Raw genomic sequence first — 23,352 nt, 5'->3', positions numbered from 1 at the left:
CTGGATTATCCCATATCTAGGTATCAAGTGTTCTAATAACATTTTTACCACCATCTGTCGAGGCTCGTGATACAGGGTAAGCTTCTACCCATTGTGTTAAATGATCCACTATTACCAATAAATATTTTGTCCTCCCTACCTTGGGCAATTCAGTGAAACCAATTTGTACTTTCTCGAAAGGTCTGTAAGCTGTTTTTCTCCCTCCCATAGCCACTTGTCGAAACACTTTTTTATTTACCTCTTGACAAGTCAAGCAGCCCTGTGTAATTTGCTTTGCTATTTCAAAAATTCCAATACAGCCGAATTGTTTAAGGAAATGACCACTTAATGCCTTTGTACCCCAATGTGTTTGTGCATGCAAGCGTTCCAATATTTGTCTGGCATAGGCTTTTGGCAACATTTCTTGCCCGTCTGGCAGAGTCCATTTTCCTTGTTCTAACTTAGCCCCTATTTTCTCCAATTTTGTTAATTCCTCAGGGATAAACTTCTCTCTCTCTTTGCTGGTATCCTCTTTTGTTTGTACTACATTAATTTTAGCGACCTCAGTCCTCAGGGCTGCTTCTTGGGCCTCTTTATCTGCCAAGTTATTTCCCCTGGTTCGGTAATCTAATCCGTCTTGGTGTCCTCTTACATGTACTACTGCTATCTCTTTTGGTTCTCTTAATGCCCTTAAAATTCTCACTATTAATTCTTGATGTATAAGATTTCTCCCTTGAGTATTAATTAAACCTCTTTCTTCCCAAATTTTTCCAAAAGAGTGGACCACCCCATATGCATATTTAGAATCTGTAAATATAGTCCCGCTTTTCCCTTTTAGTAACTCCAGGGCCCTACATAAGGCATACAGCTCACAGGCCTGAGCTGACCATGATGGACTCAAGGGTCCTGATTCCACAGGTTCTAGGTCCTTATTAATTATTGCATATCCTGATTTTCTTTTTCCTTCCACCACTCTGGAGGAGCCATCTACAAACAGTGCTTCCTCTTTTTCCAATTCTATATCCCTTAAATCTGGTCTCACCTTAGTCTGGGTCTCAATTACTTCTAAACAGTTCTGTTGTAATTTCTCTGATGGTTCTCCAAACAAAAATTGTGCTGGACTCTGAGCAGAGGTCACACTCAATTCTAATTCAGGGGAGTCAATTAGTATTGCTTCATACTTTAGGATCCGGCTATCCGTTAACCATTTTTCCACTTTCTGTTGTAAAACACTTCTGACATGTGGAGTATACACCTTTAAAGGAGCACTAATCTTCCTGACTTCTATTAGTGACGCTGTAGCAACCAAAGCTTGGAGACAAGCAGACCATCCTCTGCTTACTGGATCAAGTAACTTAGAACAATATCCTACGGGTTTTTTGATTCCTGCCCAATCTTGAGTAAGAACTCCATATGCTGTTTGGTGCGATATATTCACAAAGAGGTAGAAAGGTTTTTCTAGATCTGGGAGGCTCAATACAGGTGCCTGTATTAATGTCCTTTTTATTTCCTCAAATTTCTGATCATCTTCTGCAGACCACTTAAGTTGGTTATTAGTTAATTTCTCATACAAGAATTTTACCTTTTCACTGTAGCTTTCAAGCCATGGTCTACAATATCCTAATAATCCCAGTACTTGCCAAATTTCCTTTTTTGTTTGTGGGGGTCTTAAGGATAAGATCCCAGATACCCTATCGGGATCCAACTTCTTCCTTCCTTCACTCAGCCAATTTTACTTCCTGTTCTATGAACTGTAACTTCGATCAGGATACCTTTAATCCCTTCTCTCCTAGGAAATTTAGCAATTTAATGGTGACTTCCCTGGTCCCCTTTTCAGTTTCTTGCGCTATCAATAAACCATCCACATATTGCAATAGTTTTACCTCCTTGGGTAATGTGAAATCTTGTAATATTTTCTCTAAAGTCTGTCCAAATAGGTTGGGTGACTCTGTAAACTCCTGTGGTAACACAGTCCGTCTTAATTTTTGTTTTCGTCTCGTTTCGGGGTCCTCCCATTCAAAGGCGAAATAATCTCTGGATCCCTCATCCAAAGGGCAGGCCCAAAAAGCATCCTTCAAATCTATTACACTGTACCAAGTATGTTTGGGGGATATATGACTTAATAAAGTATAAGGATTTGCTACCACAGGGAATTTAGTGATTGTTTGCTGATTAACAGCTCTCAGGTCTTGCACCATTCTATATGACCCATCCGGTTTCTTTACGGGGAGGATAGGTGTATTATGAGGTGACATACACAGTTCTAAAGTTCCTTTTTCCAAAAGTCTGTCCACTATAGGTTTTAATCCTTTTCGACCCTCCATTGGTATAGGATATTGCTTGACTCTAATTGGATGATGTGAATCTATTATCTGAACTTTTATGGGGTCCATTTCTATCTTTCCAGTTTCCCCTTCCCTATACCATACCGAAGGGTTTATAGCTTCTTCATCCTCTTGTGTTAAAGTGTATAATTTAATCTGTAATTTGTCCCCTTGACTCTGAATGCTCAAGTTTAACTTCAGAATCAGGTCCCTTCCTAATAAATTGTATTCCACCTCAGGGAGCAAAAGTAAGTCATTAAGGCAAATTTTCTTCACTGTCTCTATTTCTACATCTTCCAAAATAGGTACTTTAAAAGGCTCTCCTTTTGCCCCTACTACCGACATATAACTATTCCCTTTTTCTATTCCTTTTGGGAGTTTTTGAATAGTTGACTTTTCAGCTCCTGTATCCACTAAAACTAAAACTTCCTCTTTATGGGGACCAATTAATAATTTTATCAAGAGCTCTGTTGATGTTGAAGTCCCCAGAAGATATAGCCCCTGACACCCCTATTCTTCTTTAAATATTTTTTCATCTTGCTCCTGTTTACGACAGTTCCTCTGAACATGTCCCTTCTTGTTGCAGTAATAACGATGGGGATTGTGAATCTTTCTTGATCAGGCTGGCTCCGGAGTGTCTGCTCTATTCTTTTTTCCCTTTTCTCTCCAGACGGAGTCTTATTTTTCTGACTTTCTCTTACTGCCGCTACAAAGATTTTTGCTTTTGCTTTCTGTTTTTCTTCGTCTCTCCTAATATAGACTTTCTGGGCTTCCCTAAGTAACTCCTCTAATCCTCTTTCTTGCCAGTTTTCTAGTTTTTCTAATTTCCTTCTTATATCGCCCCAGGATTTAGCTACAAATTGTGTTCTAAGAAGTGCGGTCCCAGCCACCGTATTCGGATGAATTCCAGAATACATCTGTAAACTTTTTCTCAATCTTTCCAACCATTCTGTTGGGGGTTCATCCTTTCCTTGTTGTTCATTAAATGCTTTATTAATGTTTTGCCCTCAGGGAACTGCTTCTCTCATTCCCTGTATAATTAGCATTCTCAAGTCTCTTATATTCTGTCTCCCTTGGGGTTGCTGATGATCCCAGTAGGGATCAACATGTGGCCATTTCTGATCTCCTGGGGGTCCTGCCTGATTCTGTCTTTCCCAAATTCTCATTCCAGCTTGCCTAATCATCCCTCTTTCCTCAGCAGTAAAAAAGATCCCCAAAATGGACTGTATTTCTTACCAGGTATAAGTATTGGGGCCTAGGAATTGATCCAGTTTTTCAGCTACTCTGAGGGCATCATCTAATAGGGTCCCCATTTCTTTTTGAAAGTTTCCTACATCTGTGGTATTTAATGGGACTGCCACAAACCCAATGCCTCCCTGATTGCCTCCAAGGGTACCTCTCATAACGGATATAAAGAAGGTCCCTCAGATACAGCTGTCCTACTTCTTGTACATGCAGCTGGAGGTCTTCCTAATTCCGTTGTTGGTGGTGGAGGTGCTACAGCCACCGGAGGGGGAGCCGCTCCCGGGGATGGATTGTTAAGATATGGAGGCGGTAGGTTATCCAGAGGTTCCCATTTATCATCTTTTTCTTTTCCCTTCTCGTTTTTATCTCCTTCCTCGAATTTCTCATCTGTTTTTAATGTAAGTATTGAAGCTGGAAAAGGATGTGAAGTTCTGGTCCATAATCCTGCATAATAACTTTCCTCCTGACTAAAAGGTTCCTTCGAATTAACATATATATTTAAAGCCTGGCAGATCCAGTCTTCAAAAGATCTGAAAATAGGCCAAAAGACATGTGGTCTTAAAGGCTCCTTTGGCCATCTGACCATACAATATTGAATCAATTTTAATTTACTTTTTCCTTTTCTGGGGCCCCTCAGATTCCAATTTCTAATCATTATTCCTAATGGACTTTCCAATGGTATATCTGGTAATTTGCTCCCTTTCTTCCAGTCCTGAGTCTTTGATTTGGTCTGACCCATCTATGAATTTTACAGTGGCAATTCCTATAGCCCTTGGTCACCGGTAAGAGTGTCTTGCAGGGGGTTTAGGACCTATCACCCACCCACGGATTCTATAGGAATTGCTTCGGTCCTTCACCGGCCAAGTCCCTCGCAGGAGGTTGGAACCACGGTTAGAAGACCTCCACAATCGCTTCAGAACTAAGTTCCATCTCAGTCACACTCTTACACACACAGGCAACCGAATCCCACCCAACCAAACGGTTTACACCTTAAATACTTACGACTCCGTTGTCTTTGTTTGGATCTTCGTGCGCAGAATTACGGGCAAAATAAATTGCTGCAGCCGGCAAGGGAGCTCATAAAAACCAAATTCTTTGCTTGCACCAATTCTGGTTCAGGATGGCGTTAGTCTCGACCCGACCTGATCAGGAGCCACCAAAATGTGCCACGCCCCTCCTACATCAAGTCAGAATTCAGGAACTACGACCATCCCAGATAAGCCCCCAATTGTGATAAATGATTCAGTCCCAACCAGGACTCCAATCAAAGTTTACACTTTATTAAACTAATAGAGGCAAGCAAACAGCACTGGGTGTGCCAGGAGTCTCTGCTGGTCCAAGACGCACACCATACAATCCCTGTTTTCAGTTTATATCCCCTCTGCTAATACATAACTATTTCTGAGAAGAGGTGGGCCTGTGCAAATGACTTCCAGGAATAGGTGTATCTTCTTTAGTGCATGCTCTTTTCAAACTTCTCTTGCTTAACACTATGTGGTTAGCAACAAAACCAGTTTAGACTGGTTAGGTGGCTTTTGCAAGAAGCAAGAACTATATACATACCATCCTGCTTCCTCCAATCCTGCAGCTATATAAGAACAAACAGGATGGTTAAAGATTCCATGTACAGAGAGGGTCCCATTTCACTATACGGCCCTAGCATGGCTCCACATTGACACGAATCAGGTGGACACATACCACATAACTATTCAGTATTCTTCCCCCTCTTACTTCCACAGAAAGGCTGCTGCAGTCTATCACTCTCTACAGGCAAAAAAAAAAATCTGATTTCCAACAAAAACATTTGCGACCCATTTAGAGCTCCTGTCAACTCTTCCGTTTTAGCTCACATAGTTCTTGTCCCTTCTCAGGCTTGTCACCCCAGGTATTTAGGCATACTGATGGTATCTGCTCAGTCTTTGTTCTGCAAAGGTTTACAGGTTGTCCGTTATCTTTCCTTTTTTTTTAAGTCTTCTCAGTGATCGACCAGAATCGCATGACTGAACCAGAATTGCAAGTAGCATCTCAGCTACAGTGTCCTGAATGCACTTCTACCGTGGCATTTCATACTGGAAGTACCTAGGTCCCCGTTTACCTTTTTCGCAGCTGCATCTGTGGCAGCTCACAGCCTGCATCCTTGCTTCTTGGTCGCTTCCAAACTGACGACAACCCATTTTACCGCACAAACTGATTATTCATCCCTAAACCTACGGATCTGGGCTCATCCCATTTCTGTTATCTCAGCCTCCGCAGCCCAGCCATTCCCCCTGCGTGGTGCCCACCTCCTTGCATACGGACAGCGCGTCCCGGCTTTGCACCGATTTCGCCTGCGGGCTCCCACCTCTGAGGAGCACCTCGGGCCGGCCCCACGCTGCCGCCCCCACCCGCGGCCGGCGCCGCTCCCCGCCCGGCAGCCGCACGGAGCCAGGGCGAAGGCACCGGGCGGCCACCAGCTCCCCCGCGGCGGCGCGGCCCGGGCGGCTGCCGGCGCTCACGTAGGCCGGGCCCGACGCGGCGGCCCCAGGAAGCGGCGGCCGCGGCCGCACGTAGCGGGGCCGCCGGCGGCGCCGCAGCGGTCACGTCGGCCGGGCCGGGCCGGGCTTCCTGGCAGCGCCCGCCCCCCCCCCCCCCCCAGGCCCCGGCGGCGCCTCGGGGGCGGGCGGCCCGCGCCCTCCAACCGGGCCGCGTGCGCCGCGGGGTGCCCCCCCGCCTTCGTCCTCCCGCCCCGTGCCCCCGCCGGCACCTTCCGCTTTCCCCCTCCGCTGCCGGTGCGGGGCCCGCGCGGGTGAGGCGCACGCGCAGCCTCCGGGATGAGGGAAAACGGGTGTTCACGTTTTCAGCGGGAAACCGGAGTCGCGGCTGAGAGGCCTGCTTGCTGTTACCGGTATCTTTAGGAAACGCACAGAGTTTGCACATCAGAACAGCTGATTCTCACCCAGAAGGCTCTTTACTCCACCCAGCGCAGGGATGCGTTCAGAGCAAATTAAAGCCCGATTCTAATGTGTCCTACTATAAAAAATAGGGTCCAAAATGGATTTTGTATCAGATGTGTTTAGTAACTAGCTGTTACATGGATTTTGTACACAGATACCTGTCTCTGTACCAAATATGCTCTCAAAAAAGTGGTAGCTGGGAAACACAAAATCATTTGACTTGAAACGGTGAAAAGTATTTAAAAATTATTGCCAGTTATTTTTCCTGCTTTGTTATCCTTATATCCCATAGGGTTTGCTTTGCCTCATAGGCTTTCTAATGAAGGCTGTTTCCATGCTCGTTTTATGGTTGTGCATAACTATGCATGCTGAACAGCATGTCATTTCCTCTTTTCTTATAGCATCATCATGCCTATCACCCTAAATCTGCTGCTTAATTCTTTCCTGTCCACATGGCACTGCCTCTCCTTTTAATTTCTTCTTTATTGTAGCAGCTTTTATCCACTTTTCCTGTTACTACACACACTTCCACTACACGTGCCAGCACCTGCTGTTTAGCTCATTTCATCACCCAGGAAAGTGAATTAACAATGGAGGAGTCGCAAGCTGGTTTCCTGTCCTGAAAGGAATCCTTAATAACGTGTAAGACATGACTCTTGGGTCCGCTTCAGCTGCCATCACTCTGCAGCTATAAAAGTTGGATCATTAACAGGGTTCCCTAAAAATCCCATGTGCTCTATCGAGGAGAGGTAATCAACCCTGATTCACCCACAAAGGTGACATCTCTTAGAGTAAAGGAAGTAGGACAGGAGACAGTTCCACAGAGGCCACTGGCTCAGTGAAGCAGAATCTAATTTTAAGAAGATAGAAAGCTGCTCCAAATCATGCCAGAGACCAGACTGGATCCTTTCTGCCCCCAGGATTTGAAGAATATAGGAAGATGTAAAATGACCTCTGCCTGAACCTGGTCCCACAACTGCTGTTTATTGCAGCATCTAAGTTTAGACTTTAATGGGTGGATATTACAGAAATAGTCATCTCAGAGCTCAGTCTAAATGGCTGGACAATGTTCTGTGTTTGGAAAACAACTAGAAAACTGTCACAGCTCACCAGTGCTTTAGGGCATGATAACAAGGGACTCCAGGAAGACTTGTTTGGAGAGACTGAATTAGTTAGTTTTGCAGTGGCAATCGTATTACATGTTCTGACTTTTTATTTCAAACAGTTAATAATCTTCTTGCCTCTGAGCTGCCAAGGTACTTACAGAAATCTGTTGGTTTAAGTCTGGTCAGGTCCTCTCAATCTTTTACCCTGCCAAAAGAAAGGAAGTAGACTCGGTACATCTCACCAGACAAGGGGTTCTTCTAATAGCAGAGGTATTTGTTAAAAGGCAGATGTTTGTCCAGGAACAAATTTGGCTTTCTATTGTGGCAAAATGTTTGGGCTTTTGTCAGTGTCTCTACTGTGTCCCCCAAAATTTGTAGTCTTGAAAACAGCTAAGAATCCTTGCTGCTGCATGCTGCTGATTGCAAGATACCTATCCTTTATACCATTGTAACTTGTGTTTCAGCTGCAACTTAGAGAGAAGTCATAGGACTGGACTGCAAAAAAATATGGTAACTGTTTATAATTGTAGATAACAAGGTGGTTATTGTCCACACTGGGAAGCATATGCACATATGAAACTTTGCACAGGATAGGTCTGATCACAGTTTCTGTGTAAGAATGTAATTTTTTCAGTGCGATGGTAAGACAAACCCTCATCAGTGGCATTGTTCCATTGCAATACATTCATAAAAAGAGACTAAGATGGAGATAAGGCCACAGGCCTCACCAACAACATATCTCTTCCCTCTCTAACTAATGGTAGAGCTCTCTCACTGCTGTCCATGGTCCTCTAGATCAGCTAGAGTTACTTCTTATGCATGGTAAGAAATCATTTCAGGACCTAAATCTTCAGCACAATTAGGAATCTTCTTTATATTTTTCTGTTGTAATTGAGTTTATTCTCCCAAATAAAGCAAATAATCTGTTTGAGGTTTTTTTATTTTGAAAAAAACCAAACTAACATGTGGGGAGACCAGTCTGCCAAGGAAACCATGCCTACCATTCCTCTTTCCTCGAGGACTTTAAGAGATCTGTAGATTATGAAATTTTTATCTTTACCCTCACTTATCCCCAGGAGAGAGAGATTTTAGTGGACAGTGACAGTGAATAGCTGGATGGACCAGAAAGTCATGGAGGGGGTGGAAAGAGATAAATTGTAGAGATCTTATAAGCCACAAAGACTCCCACAAGGGGAGTGACAGAGGCAGCTGAAGATGCAAGGGGATAATAATCTTGAACAGTAGGTATCTAGGTTTTGCCTTGCAGTAGCAAATTGGTGGAGTGGAACTGCAGCACAGCATTGACTTTCTTCCTGAAGTGAAGAATGCCAACAGAGTTGCAAAACAAAAGCATCCAGCCACTCACTAATGCAGACATAAAGTTTGTTTCTTCAGCATCCAAATCTATGTCAAGTGTAACGTTCCCAATTCACATTCTAGCTGCTGTAAGAGTTCTTCCTCTATTGGTGTGTGTGTCCAGCTGATAACCCAGACTTGCATGGATAAAGTTTAATAAAAAAGAACCAGTCAAGACCATTTTCAGGATTTATAGCTGGTTCTGTTTACCAAATTGAGTTTGGGAGTGAGGAATGAGGGTTTGATATATGTTTCTTCTTTTTGCTTGCTCATTTTGAGCTGAAGTCTAAGTTTGCATAGTCTAAATAGGTTTACAGTGGTGCCAAGCTGAAGCTCACAGAAGACTTTTAAAAATGAGCAGTATGATTTATAACCGGAGAGAGGTATGAATATTCTCTTTCTAAATGGTTTCTAGGCTCACAGTGGGGCTTCTGTCTAGTGCAGGCTGAATTTGAAAGACAGGACTAGAACTGACTTGCTTAGTTTTGTTCTCAGCTATTGTAGGCAGCTGTACAATGTTATCCCTTTTATACCCTTCGGTTGGCTCTAATCAGTATGAAATAATGAAGAGTGTCTCAGTGAACTGGTTTGGCTCCCAGAATAACCTCTTGCCATGTTCTGTTGATCCCAGCAGTGCATTAGGGCTTTACTGGGGAACTTCAGTCTTCCTTTAAACGGATCTTTCCTAGTGTTTTCTTCCCTGATCTATTCTTTGCTTCCCTGATCTTCTGTTAATTTCTTGTTCTCTGCTTACTGGTCAGTGCTGTCTAAAGTGAGCACAGCACAAAGTTGTGCCATTATTTGTTAAAAACAATGGTCTTCTCTTTCCTTGTTGGTGGTTTAAGACTAATACCTGGACAAGAAAGCATGGAAGTATGGAGAGAGAATTGTATAATGTCAGTTGTTCCTGGAAATAGTTGTATTTTAGAACAACCTTCCATGCTAAAGTCAGATCCTTCTTGCTTGAGATATTTAGGATGGCATTGCACATAGCATTGGAGAAGACAGTTCGTGAGCTCCCAAGAAGCTGACAAAATATTGTAGTACATATTTGCTTCATCCATTCTTATACCATACTGAATTAGTTAAATTATTTCTTTTTATAAAGGAAAGAGTGAAATAGTTTACAGGACTGGTAGGGCATCAGGTGGACAGGATGAGTTCTCCAAAAGTGATGTACTAGAAGAAAACACCAATGGCTCATATCACACTGCTAATCCTTCTTGTAAAATGCCTTTCATCCTTACCTCTGAACATTGTGGATTACAGTCAGAAATTTAAGTGAAGGCTGATATGGGAGAGGAAGAACTAATAGCAAGCAAATAATTGCAGAGACTTTTAATTGGATATAATAGAGTCAGTACAATAACAAACAGCTGGTGCTTCTCTATGAAAAAGAACAGCAGTTCTTTTCCTATGTAGATAAGGAGAGTGATGATGAAGCAGTACAAAAACAAAGCAATCTGGTCTTGGGGCACATAGATGTCCTGTAATGTTTCAATTGGCTGTAGGAAAACCAACAAAAATAGATGATACACAGAGGAGGATTTAATCAGGTGAAGAAATCCAGTGTATTCTTTCTGCCTTCCCCAACACTGCTCATACAGTGGTGGACAGTTGACCTCCCATCTGAATTACAGCCTGATCCAGCCATTAATATTTCAAAGAGAAGCACTTGGCACTGACACTTGTCATGACCCACTGAAAACCACTAGAACTGCATGGGAGAGTGCCAGTGAATTGCAGACTGATGGCATTACTTACTTAGACAAACTATTCAGCTAGTGCTTGATGGTTTACCCTAAGATTTCTCTGAATACCTGAATATTCTGGCACTGAATTCTGCCTTTCTTATGTTTGAAGCTATTTTTCTGCTCTAGTAGCATAAGCAGGAACGGCAATATTCTGGACCTTTTTATATCAGCTGCAGAATTTTCCTTTAAATCCCACATGATGAGTCAAATAATATAGAGTTTCTATGAACTTGCATGTGAATTCACTTGAGATCATTGCTGCTACTCATTTTTCACTCCTTTGGAGACTGGTTCTTGGTTCATAGCAGTCACCCAAAAGAGACTTTTGGGACTTCCCTTCAGCACACTGCTGCAAGACTGAAATGCTGCTCCATTTAACTACTTTAAGAACAGCATCATGCTGTATATTAAGTAGATAGTAGCTGCCTTAAAATCTAGCATGAGAGCTAGGAATCTAACATGAGAGCTCTGGTGTCCCCGAATAATTATTCTGGTTCACATGAGAATTGAATTAGACTAGTCTTACGTTTTTCCTTTGTGGTCTTTGTTACTGGTAGACTACAAGTGCTCACGAAATATATGATATCACAGAAATTCCATGCTACTACATACTCAAACTATTCCACAACACTACTTTACGGATTAATTCTCCTATTTTCATACTGAGTCATCCACAAAGGCATGACCTCAAAAGACTTACTGGAACTGATGTCAACTGCATAATCCTATATGGACTAAAGTTATTAGATGTTCTGTTACTTGCGGTTTAAGTTATAAATATATTTTCTGAATTATCTCTAAATCTGTGCTATTGAAAGAAAGAGAGGCCATGGACATTCTTGTACAGCTCTTCATCAGACGTGCCGTAGTAGATTTCTTAGTGTCACCTGCTCCACTTTGCTCTCTATTGGGTCATTGTTAACAAACTGCCATTTTCTTGAAACAACCAGACCTTTTTCTGCAGTCAGTGGCTTGGATTTGCAGTCAGCAGTCTGAATAACTGAAGACTCATTTCAGAGCTAGCTGAGTTTCCCCACAGCTGTACTGCCATCTGGCCTGTTTCTTTTACATCATGCTCCATGTCTCATTATTCTTTTCCTATGAGCTGTCCTTGTGTCTATTAATCATCACAACTGCTTGTTTTTCCTTGGCTGGGATTTGGTTCTCTAATCTCCTCTTCAGTTTCTTCAGAATTTGTTCAGTCACAGGGTATTTTTGAGCTGACTGAATGAGTATTCCCTTGCCTCAGAAAAAAATGTGACCTCTATAATACAGGTTCTGACTTCAGCCATGCCCTGCTTATATTCCCCTCCAACCAAAGAAATCTGGGGCTGTATACTTCAGGTAGGCAGTCACAGCAAGGAATTGTGGAAAGACGTGTGGCTGTATGTAAACACTCCAGAGGGAGTGTAGGAGAGAATGGTCTGTAGGCCTCTGCTCTTCCTTGCAGAGAGTATGGTGGTATCTTCAAGATTATTGCACAGCAAGTTAGCTGGAAAGGAGAATATAGAAAATTTTCATGTAGTGAAGCTGCCTGTTGGAGGACACCGATGAGCCAGCAGGCATCTGAGAAGAGTGACAGTTTTGAGCGAGGAAGGGAAAAGGGACTTGCTTCCTTTAGTCAAATCTCAGAGCTGAAGATTGTGACAGGTAAGAGGAAGCTTCCTCCAGCTCTGCTGGGCTAGAGGGAAAAGGGAGTCACTACTTGACAGGAGGAAGCCATGCTGGGGAGTGGCAGAGAAGCTTCTGCTGGTTTCTCTGCCACTTTACCTTTTATCCATTCTGTTACTGATAAGGATAAGGATCAATAAAATGAAAACCCAAATTCCTGACATCACATTGGAAAAGGCAGAGGAGTCACAGTAAATGAAACTGAGAATGAGATAAAAGTAAAATTTGTTGTCAGTACAAATCTAGTGATGGGTGTTGTTCAGGGTGCAGCTTTAACCCAAGGCCTTCCCTTTACAATCCTGGTACAGCAGGAACCAGCCATACAGAAACCAGAGTCATTAATATGTCTGCCCTCTAAAATTTTAGCTTATTAATGGTCCAGCATTTTTTATCTGGTGTTCCCATGCATTTAACATTCTTGCATTCTGTTGGGTTTGTTTGTTTTTTTTTTTTTTTTTCATTTATTTTGAATATTTTAACACCTCTAAGCTGCATGGAATACAGCTTGTTGATGTTAACCAGTTTATTGACAAACTATCAATTTAAGACGCTCTTGTCTCTTCCTTTGCTTGAAATGTCTTCCTCTGTCATCTATGCCAAATGCCAAGCCAGCAATGTGGGACTGAGCTCTAAGGGGTGGTACAAATGTCTGACAGGATAACTATGGCATGCTTACGTTTCTTTTCTTAACTCAAAGGTCACTTGTGCTTATAAGCAGAAGAAAAGCTAGAGAAAATTAGACTGTTTTCTCTCCTACCTAGTTTTGTGAAGCTTATCTCACTTCTAAGTCCTGTTATATCACGTGGACTCTTCTGCTTTGGACCTTCTTCTGTTTTCCAGGCCCTGTATCCCCATGACTAAACCTTTAAAGTCTTTCTTATTTTCGGCAAAGAACAATTTCATATTGACTATAACTAGAGGTATCTAGTTAGAGCCTTGTATGAAGTTTTAAAGAAGGGACTGTTGGGTACTTTCGTCATCATGTGTAAACGTGCATAATTCTGTGCCCTTTCAAAGTGGTGTCAGTTGAGGTAAGCTGGTGGATGTTGCCTGAAGATCTGTTTATTTAGTGGGTAAGTGCAGGAAACCTGGACAAGAGCTTTCATTAAAAGAAATCAAACAGAAAAAGTAAACTCTGTCACAGGTGTTAAATTCTGTTGTAGTTCAAAGTCTACATAAAAAAGAGTGAGTAAAGATGAAACTAGATGGTCTTACTTTTACCACTGAGAGGTTAGATACAAAATCAGAGAAACTAATGTTAGGCTCAAGTAGCCTCTGTCTCCTAAACCTCTCGTTCTCCCCACAGAAGACTCCGTGGAACCTGTCCGAGGTCAGCTCAGTGCCCTGGGTCCGAGCCCAGCGCCAGGCGCAGGGAGCGGCCGTGCCGACCTCACTGGCCCCGGTGCCGCCCTCGCTGCCTGCCCACCCGCTGCACCAGGGTTGACCCCGCCGGGTTGCAGAGCCTTTTGTCTCTCCAATCTGGAAAACTGGGTGATGTTGAGTTTCCCCAATACATGTAGTCTGGGGTAGAGCCAGTTCCGGATGCAGTTTACCCAAGACCTGATTTAAAGCTGTGATTACTAAGCCACCTTTCCTATTTTCTCTCCTGCCTGCCTCCCACTTCTTGGCTTCTGTGGTGGAGGAGATGCACTTTCATCCATGTCATTCTACGTGCTAGAGGGCGGTCTTAATCCACCCTCCAAAATACTCACGATTAACCGGAAGACCTGGAGAGGAAAAGATTTAAGAAGGAAACTGAAGAATATGCTGGTGAAGTTTTTTCTGGGTTCTGATAGGGATGTTCATATCATGTCACATATCAATCATGAGAAATCAGGAAAGTCATTCACAGAGGTGTTTGTCAGCAGAATAACATGGACTGGCATTGTCATTTTTGTATCAGAGGAGATCTAATTATCATAGTGATGTTACCTTGTAACAGTCTTTAAAGCCTTATATTGAAAGCCTTATATTTATATAAGCTAACAGATAAGCTCATATTTAAAGTAGTAAGATGGCAAAAAGAAAGTAAGCTGGAGTTGGAGACATAAGCAAAAGGCAAAGTAGAAAATAGCAGTAGTGTTTGTCATAGACATGAGCGGCAAAAGGACTGGAGGCAACAGAGCTGGAAAAGTGAAGGTGACAGTAGTCAAGCAACAAGATCATCAGCCCATCGACAAACACCTTGGCAGTCTCTCAGGCAAAACATGATGATCTTTGCAAAGCTGTGGAGGAAGGAGTGATAAGATTTAAACAGAGCCAAGATATAAGGCAATCTGGGAAGGGGGATGAGGAAAGATGGTGTCCTGCTTATTCTTAGTGAGTAGGAAGATGATGCTGTCATCCCTGATAAGAGAAGGAGAGAGAAGGGAAAATGGGAAGAAGTTGGAGTCTTTGTCAGATTAAAATAACAAACCTGCAGCAAACACTGAAGCGTTGTCACAGTTAGATAGATGGTGAACGTTTTTGAGTTTCACAAAGTGGTTCTAAGGTATTGATTCCCTCATGCCATTTCTCTCCTTCCTGTGAACTAAACAGCTAAGCATAAATGTACTTTTGAAATATCTGGTTATTCTGCCCCATCCTAGAGTCTTCATTTCTTATGAAGGGTTTTAATCAAGAGAACAGAGAATGTCAAAAGAAGAAAAGATGAGCTGTGCTCTCTTTTACAGAATATGAAGTGAAACAGGCTTGAGAACTGAACAAAGTTGAAGTAATTATGAGAACTGATCCTCACAGGAACCGTGGCAGGAAAATATCTGACAGGCAGGCAATTTTCTTTTGTAATAGACATTGGGCAAAAAGAAATCCCGGAGGAGCATGAGTCTACACTGGTAAACACACAGAAGCAGATAGAAAGAACTCATGAGGGTGCTCACACTACTCAAAGCCTCTTGTTTTCCACATGGAAAGCTATAAAAGCTTGGACTTTGGCAGATGTAGTTGGATAACTTCATGTATGTCCAAAAGAAATATAGAAAAAACTATTAAAACAGGAACAAAAATAGTGTCAAAGCCATTTTAGAAGAGCAACTGAAAGAACTCAATAGCACCATCACAATGTACATATAATAGAAATGTGAATATAACCAGCAATCAGACTCACCATGAAGAAAGGGATAAGGAAACAATTGGTAGGTGTTTCCTTATGGGAAATAAGTATATAGGAAATAGGTAGCTATATCCATCATTATAAGATAAAAATCATGCAAGGGCATAGAGACAGAAGGCTTACAATAGATGTGAGTTACCTCATGCACAGCAACAGGACTGTCATGCACATGAGAAAATATGGAAAATATGTATGGAGTGCAAAATGGTTTTCACTGTTTCATTAATACACCTCAGAAGTATGCAGAAAACCACAAGATATAGAGTGTGTATAGCTGGAGAAGCGTTCAAGGGATAGAATCTCAGCAACAGTGATCCTGTCATATTTTTATCAAACAGTGACAAAGTATGTGGATTTCTTTTAATGGATGCAGAATAAGTATCATAGTAAAGCAGAAATAAAATGAGATAGCATGTAAGGAAGCATGGCCCATTCTAAAACATTAACATTACCGGTATCAGCAAGACTCACAGGATACAAAATATATCTATTCCATATACCTGGGGTATGCAAATGTAAAAATACCAAAACTTAGGTTTTCATGCAATGAATGCATGCTAGCAAAAAGCATGGTACTGAAAGGCCTTGAGTCTGTAAAGCTGGTTAGGTCTTAATGACAGTGGAGTCATTCGGAGGATTGTACAGTGGAAGGCATTTTTTGAACATTCCCTTAATGTTTCTGGAAGTGTATCTCCTGTGACACTGCATCACTGAAATCTCTAAATGCAGAGCTTGCCATGCATACACTGAAGTAACCACTATTGAGGAGGAAACCTAAGGAAATATAAATTACAGCATCTGGCATATTTGAGAATGAAAGAAAAGGTAGAGGAACCATTGCAGGACAAATAGGCTAACCCTTTTATCCATAGGTGAAGGCTGTAGGCCAGACTTAATAGAGTCATATGAAAGTAAAAGGAAGAGATCATTTATACTGTCAGTTTGTTATAAGAAGCAAGTACTAGAAAAGCCTGTGCATGGGAGGTGTGCAGAACAGCAGACAGAAACTGTCACGTGGCATTGCTACTACCCACTCAGTTTGGATGACATTGGTGTGCACACTGTACACAGCAGGTGCTAGATGCTCAGTGTAGATGACTGCTGTCCCAAGCTGGACAAAGAGTCTGTTTTCAGGAGTCAGATAGAAAACAGTGTTTCCAGGGATTATCTCACTGATGTATCACCTATATTAGAGCTATGCCAGAATGAGAATGTGAAATCTTACCAGAACTAATGACATCCTTGTAGACATCAGCTAGTAGGACAGAGCTCACGTAATACAGATACAATTAGGACAATTACTTAAGTGAATCTCTGCCAAAAAACACTGGTTTTGGTGGAAATCTTTCTGTTTACTTCAGTGGCTACTGGATCAGACTTTGAGCAGCTTATTCTTTCTCTTCAAAGTACTGTGTATCAATCTTTGTGGAAAAGTACTTCAGTATTCAAAAAACATTGGCAATGCTTTTTGTGATGTTCAAAATCTTCATTAGTGGATTGAGTCCAGGCAAGGAAAATTTCAAATGGAAAGAGGTAGTTTTAATTGACTTTGTGTGACAAACACAAAGAAAAACAAGGGACTGCAGACGTCTCCCATTTTTAACAATTGTGCTAAGAACTACTCATATGAAAATGTCGTGAGCAATGATAAAAGAAAGCCTAGATAAAACTTGTCAAAATGTTTATATATGAAAGTCAAGCAATACTGTATTGGAAGAACAAGAAAATGCCCAATAACCTTCACTACCTGAAGAGAATCTGATAAATTGCATGAAAATATTTCAAAGAGGTTTCTACAGAATTCACTGTGGAGAAAGAAGAATGTAGTCTTTTGTGGGGGGAATGACCTACTGTAACTGAATCATTCTCAAAAGATTAAAAATAAATCTTATTTGCCTCTCCACCATGTGTTACATTTTTGACTGACAGTAAATTACGTAGGGTTGCTAAATACAGCAGTGGCATTGTTTGGTTTTGTTTCTTTTTTTTTTTTTTTAACTTTTTAAGAACTGAACTAAGTGTCAGATCAGTTGTGGATCTCATTAGATGATTGTGTAGCTAAAAACCAGAATAGACTCAGTTGTTCTGGTTTCATTGTCCAGACCTCCACAGACTTTCTGTTCAGCTTGGACAATCTAAGGTCAACCCTGATGGCCCACAGAAATCAACTGAATTCTGAGCACTTTGTGTCAAATCTTCATCTGTTAAACACTGAGTTAATAGTATTTCTTCTTGCCCATTAGCTCTACAGGATCCATGGTTTTTGTCATCTTTAGCTGTACTGTTGTAAATACCCAATTAATGACTTTGGCACATCTATTTTTTTTTCAGCCAATAAGAACCAAACACCTAAGCTTGTTATTTGCTCTTGAAAAATTATACTGAATAAACCTTCACATGATCATGGCAATGTCATTAGGTGCCCCAAAACCTTTAGAAACCTGCCCCCTAAATATTTGAGGCAGATACATGAAGGACAAAACCCAGAGAGGGACTTAGGAACCATAGCATTCAACAGTAACTCAATGGAATTTAAAAGTTGCTGATTGGTACCCTGACACTTCAAGATAGCCATCTGAAAATGCTAAGGAGAGGAATCGACTTTGTCTTGTGTTTCTTCAAAAGTAGCTCTTTGCTTACCCCTTAGGATTCACATTTGCTGGAGATGAGGGCTTCAAACTGTGACATTTTTCAGAAAATTGAAATGTAGAATTTGGATTTGTTTGAATCCTTCATCTGATTTGGAGTGGAGATATGAATTTAGATCTCCACATGTCTCCAACTGAGCAATCTGATTGCTGGATTAGTAGATATTAGGATTGTCAGAGGGAGGCAGCTCTTATGGCTCTACTTTGTGCAAAACAGACAAGATACATAGTAGGTCCATGTCAACAGGAGTTAGAGTTTGGATACTCTGTCAGGCAAGGGGGAGTGAGGACCTGAGGACGTGATGGTATAAGGCCTTGAACAGTCCGTGTCAGCTGATCACTTTGGTGAGCTAACTTTCCTCAGGAGGTAGGTAAAATCTCTGAAGTTATCCATCAAGTGAATCATTCTCAGCAGTCTGAATATAATTTTTCAGTTTCAATTTCTTTTTCTTCTGAACTTTTAACCTTCCTTCTTCAGGGCAGAACTCATCATAATTTAATAACCTACCTCATCTACTTGAGCTTCCCAAGAAGGAGTGTTTTGGCTTTGCCTGTGAATACATTTGCACTATTAGCATATTACCCGATCTAATTTAAAACAGGCTAAGAGGATTTCTGAATAGTATTTTCTGAAGGAAGGAGACATCAGCAAAATGCAGAAGCATTTAACAACTGATCTGGGTATGATACTTCATTCTGTGTCCTGCTCAACCTTCCTTTTCCCATCCTTGCTTACAGATGTGTGGGCTGACTATTGACATACCTTCTCCATTTCCTCCTCAAACACATTTTACATTTAGTTATATTTTTTTGTTTGGTTCTGAATCCCACTGTATCCTTGCCAGCTATATATAATACTCTGCGATCTTTATGCTTCAAAGATGTTCCAGGTCCTCCAGATTGTTTGGCAGCGAAAGCTCTCTAGATCAGCTTTGGCAAATGTTCATTTAAGTTATATTTTTCCATACATTATCCTAATGGGTTACCTACAGGTAAATCTAATGATGTAGTCACATTGCTTTTTCTACTTTTTGGAAAATATCAGACTATACAGATAAAGACTGAAATGCCTTTGACATTGTTCATAGCAACAGACTTACCTGAGCTAATAGAGAACCATCATCCACTTAAGAGCTGGCATGTGTTCCTTTCTCTTTGATAAGTATTTCTTTCTGAACATCATTTCTTTTCTATCTATCTCAACTTCCTTCAGATATTGAGTGTGAAACAGCTGTGACTCTGCTTCAAAGTCTCTTCCCTTCTGTTTTCCTTTTCATCTCCTGTTACAACTGCCAGTGTAGAACCTGCTGTTCATATACCAGTAGCTATTATATCTCATTGTTCTGGTATGTACTGATTTGAGACCTTTAACCTCATCTCTGCTTTCTGAAAACTGAAGCATAATGCCAACATATTGTATGTCTATGATCTTAACCGGTATTTGTCACCAAAATGCTGCTAAAATCAAGAACTGTTACGGGTGCAAAAGATTTATTCTCATTCTCAGTTGATTTCTGGGGAATACCATGATTTACATAAATGAAAGCGCATATCGTTGTTGGCCACAGTACTATCAATACAGACATTTTTCTGGTATTTACAAAACAGTCTTTGGGTTCTCTGATTTTCACAATAACATAATTGTACTTTCTTCCCCATTCTCCATGGTAGGTGATTGAAAAACATGAGATTTTAAAATCTGACTTATGAGACACTGAATTTCTTGGTATGTTTGACTCCTTCCATGAGAGAAAATGCATATTCACAGAAAAAGACAGCCCTCTTTTATAGCCTAATGTATTTCTTCACTCCTACAAATTGGCATCTCAGCTTGATATGCAAACCTGCATCATCCTCAAATCTCACACCTTCCTCTCCCTCTCACTCACACATCAGCAACCCACATCTTTGCATGTCCTGAGCCAGAAGTGCGGCTCCCAGTGCAGACTGAATTCCTCCAGAAAGTGCTGCAAGTGAAGCAGCTGGTCAGCATGGAGCCACTGGCACACACAGAAACAACCTGTTATTAATTGGTGGGCTGAAGGTAACTCCATTCAAAGAGTGATGATTAAAGCTCAGCGCAGCTAAATGCTTCCCCACACAAGGAACTGGAAATTGCTCTTCTCACCTGAAAGTGACTCTGAGCCCATGGTCACAAGGGTCACTTGGCCCCTCTGGGCACCAGCTCCAATGCTGGACCATTCTCACTGTCAAGAAGTTTTGCTAATATCTGATCAGTGCTTCCCTGGCTGTGACCTGTGCTCATTGCCTCTCAACCTTTTCCTGTGTGCCTCTGAGAAGGATCTGGCTCAGTCTTTTTTACCTCTGCCCATTAGGTAGTTAATACAGCAGGTAGATCCCCCCCATAGACTTTTCTTCTGTAGGCTGAGAAAACCCAGGTCTCATTCATGTACTGCAGTCCCCTAGTCATCTTAGGATGCCTTTGCTGGATTTTGTTCAGTTTAACAGCATCTTTTGTGTACTGAGGAGCTCAGACTGGGTACAGTACTCCAGACGTCATCTCAAAAGTGCTGAACAAAGAGAGTGAGCACTTACCTTGACCTGCTATCTACACTATTGCTAATGCAGCCTAGTATGCCGTTGACCCTCATCCCCCATTAAGGCATATTGCTGACTCACGTTCAAGTTGTCTGCAAACACCAAATATCCTGTTCACCTGATGAGTCAGTGGCCATGCAGCTCAGTGCTGCAGCAGATGTTCTCCGCTCTCTCACCAAGACTGTTTTTTTCAGAGTTTCCATTTCCTTTTCATGCTCTAGATGAGATATTGATCCTTTAGCTTCCCCACTGGGGGTGGGGTGAGGGGGTATAAATTGTGTCTAAGAGTAAATTTATGAACTTCCCACATCTACACATCTAGTGATGCAGTTGCCTGGTTCTGGATACTGATAGTATATTATGTGGCCACCTAGACACTATAGGCATACTATAGGATATACTATAATTAGGCATACTATTCACACACACACACACAGAGCCCTGACACACCCTTTTGAATATAGAGTGTTTTTGCAGAAAGCTCAGTAATGGAGAAAAGTGTCCTATAGACTGTGTCTGCCCTGTTACATATCCACTCCAGAGCAGTCTAATTGCTGTTTAACTGGAAACACATAGGATGACACTATTCAGTGATGTGTGTGCTCCATCTCCCAATATTACAAATATTTGTGACTGTATTGGTGATGGACACTTTCCTGAAGTTTGTCATGTCTTTGTCTGTATAGCCCAATCTCTTCATGCTGTTACATCTGGCAGTTCAAAACCATTGACCATTCCTGGACTCACTCCAGAATGGTCTGCCAAGCCTTATGTCAGAATAATACGTTTTCTTTCCCGTTATTATGTTGCCACAGTAGTTCATCTGGCAGCAAGAATGGCAGACAACTACAGCAGTTCACTTTAGGGTGATGCAGCATTTTTCTCCTTTATTATATAAGACTGTCATTCCATATAGTATTGTCTTTAAAGCTGGGGGGTAGAGAAGGCTCGATTGTGTTACAGTGGTCTGCATCGTTCCTGAGTTGTGCTGTACAGGCTATGACATGGCCTTCCCCTCCTTCCCCTCCTGTTACTGCATGATGTTTCCATTTGAAGAGATGGCTGCTTGGAGCGGCAGCAGAGAAGCTGGAGAATGGGGACAAGTCCTTACCAGCTAGAGACCATCCAGTTAACATTAGAACAGCTGTTAGATGCCTCAGAGAAGTGTTGAAGGGGAAACTCTGGGAGTTGCTTCTTGGAAAAAGGGTGTGCTTAGGCAGTTTCTCTAGAGATCTTAGCTGACAGAGAATCTGTAAGTATTTGCCTTCAGGGAACAGAAGGCAGATAGCCTGGATGATGAAGATGAGTTGTGCTGGTAGAAAACCTCAGCAGGCGTTATATTAAGGCTTAAGTCTGAAGACCTGGAGCCAGCTAGAAAGGCTTGATGGATATTCTTGTGTTGCTTGTTAATTTTTTCAGTAAATACAAATCCCCCAAAGGGAAATGTTCTCTAGAACTTGTCTAACTTGCTGGGAAAATGTGAAGGGAGCTGAGAGACAGTGTTAGCAGGATTACACTCTGCCAAGAGGATGTGTGCCCTGGGATGGTGCAATGTTGGCTTCCTCTCCATCAATACACACAAATGCAGATTGAAGACAGAGACTGCCTTTCACATCAAGAGTGTCTATGTTCAGTTAATATTTCTTTGCTCTTTTGCTCTTCTCTGAGTCATCTATTGTTCTTTGTTCCTAGAGCTTCGCCATGAGGGAGTTCAGTCTTGGTGATATTAATTTGCTTTGTTTTTCGGGAGCAATTGCCATTTAAAGCTATTTGTTAGCTTCCTTTCTTTATTCAGTCCATGCATTTGACTTGTTTCTCTTTTTGTATCTTTGTCTTGTAAGGATTTTCATGGCTTCTTTTTTCCCTTGATTCTCTAAAACACCAAGCATCATCTCCCAAATTGCTCTTTATATCTGTGTCCTTAATTATCAACTTCCACCCACCAGACTAAGAAGTGCTGCTATGCTTCCATTGCTCTTACTGTAATTGTACTTCCTTTTAGAGAAAAAAAAAAAAATCAGCTAGTGTAAATAAGTAATGTGCTCTGTTTACAGAAGTAAAGCTGTGCCAGGAACAACTTGGGCTTTTAACGGAATCATCTGACCTTGGTTTATATGGTAATGTCCTGAGAGAAGGGACTCATCTACATATTTATATCAAGACAGACATATTATTAGTGTTCAGTAAAATTAGTCATAAAGAGGAAAGTACCATCCCAAGAAGGTTATAGAAATTTCAGATGTGTATTAAAGAAAAAAAAAAAAAAAAGAAATGTAGTCTTGACGGCTAGAGAACTGTTTTTTTCTCTTTGAAGTAACAACTATCGTTTTTTGGAGGAGGATTGCTGGTAACTGAGAAACATATTTCAGATGCTAATGTCATACTGAGACAGTTCTGACCACATAGTATGAGATGAAGCATGCTGAGTAATTAGGCTGACATTTAATGTGAGTGGTATTAGTGTGGGGATACTTCTAAGTACGGCTGTCATCGTGAGCCAGTTCCCGGGGTAGGAGCAGAATAGAGAAGGTATCCAAATAAGTCTTGGTGTCAGCTCTGTGATGGTGTCTCAGGCTTGAGCACAGGTGCGATTGCTAACAGGATGCGTGGTACCTCTCTGTTCTCAGAACACTGGAGATGACTTCTCAAATAGCTATGTTTCCAC

At 41.6% G+C, this 23,352-nt stretch overlaps 1 protein-coding gene across 5 annotated transcripts in view; it reads left to right on the top strand.

Moving 5' to 3' along the window:
* Positions 1–23,352, top strand: part of LOC104356805 — a 115,025-nt gene that overhangs the window by 38,050 nt on the left and 53,623 nt on the right. Inside the window, exon 1 of one of the 5 annotated variants that reach the window (XM_042789320.1) lies at positions 2,040–2,076. The exons of the other annotated variants lie outside the window; for them this stretch is intronic. The gene's annotated coding sequence lies outside the window, so the exon portion shown is untranslated. Of the gene's footprint in view, positions 1–2,039; positions 2,077–23,352 lie in introns of those variants that run through there. 5 annotated transcript variants of the gene reach the window in all.

This window comes from Tyto alba, unplaced genomic scaffold (assembly GCF_018691265.1).
Source record: "Tyto alba isolate M040663 unplaced genomic scaffold, T.alba_DEE_v4.0 Super-Scaffold_16, whole genome shotgun sequence".
NCBI lineage: Eukaryota > Metazoa > Chordata > Aves > Strigiformes > Tytonidae > Tyto > Tyto alba.
Note: the sequence above shows the minus strand (reverse complement) of the source record. Positions and strands in the feature narration are given on the sequence as shown.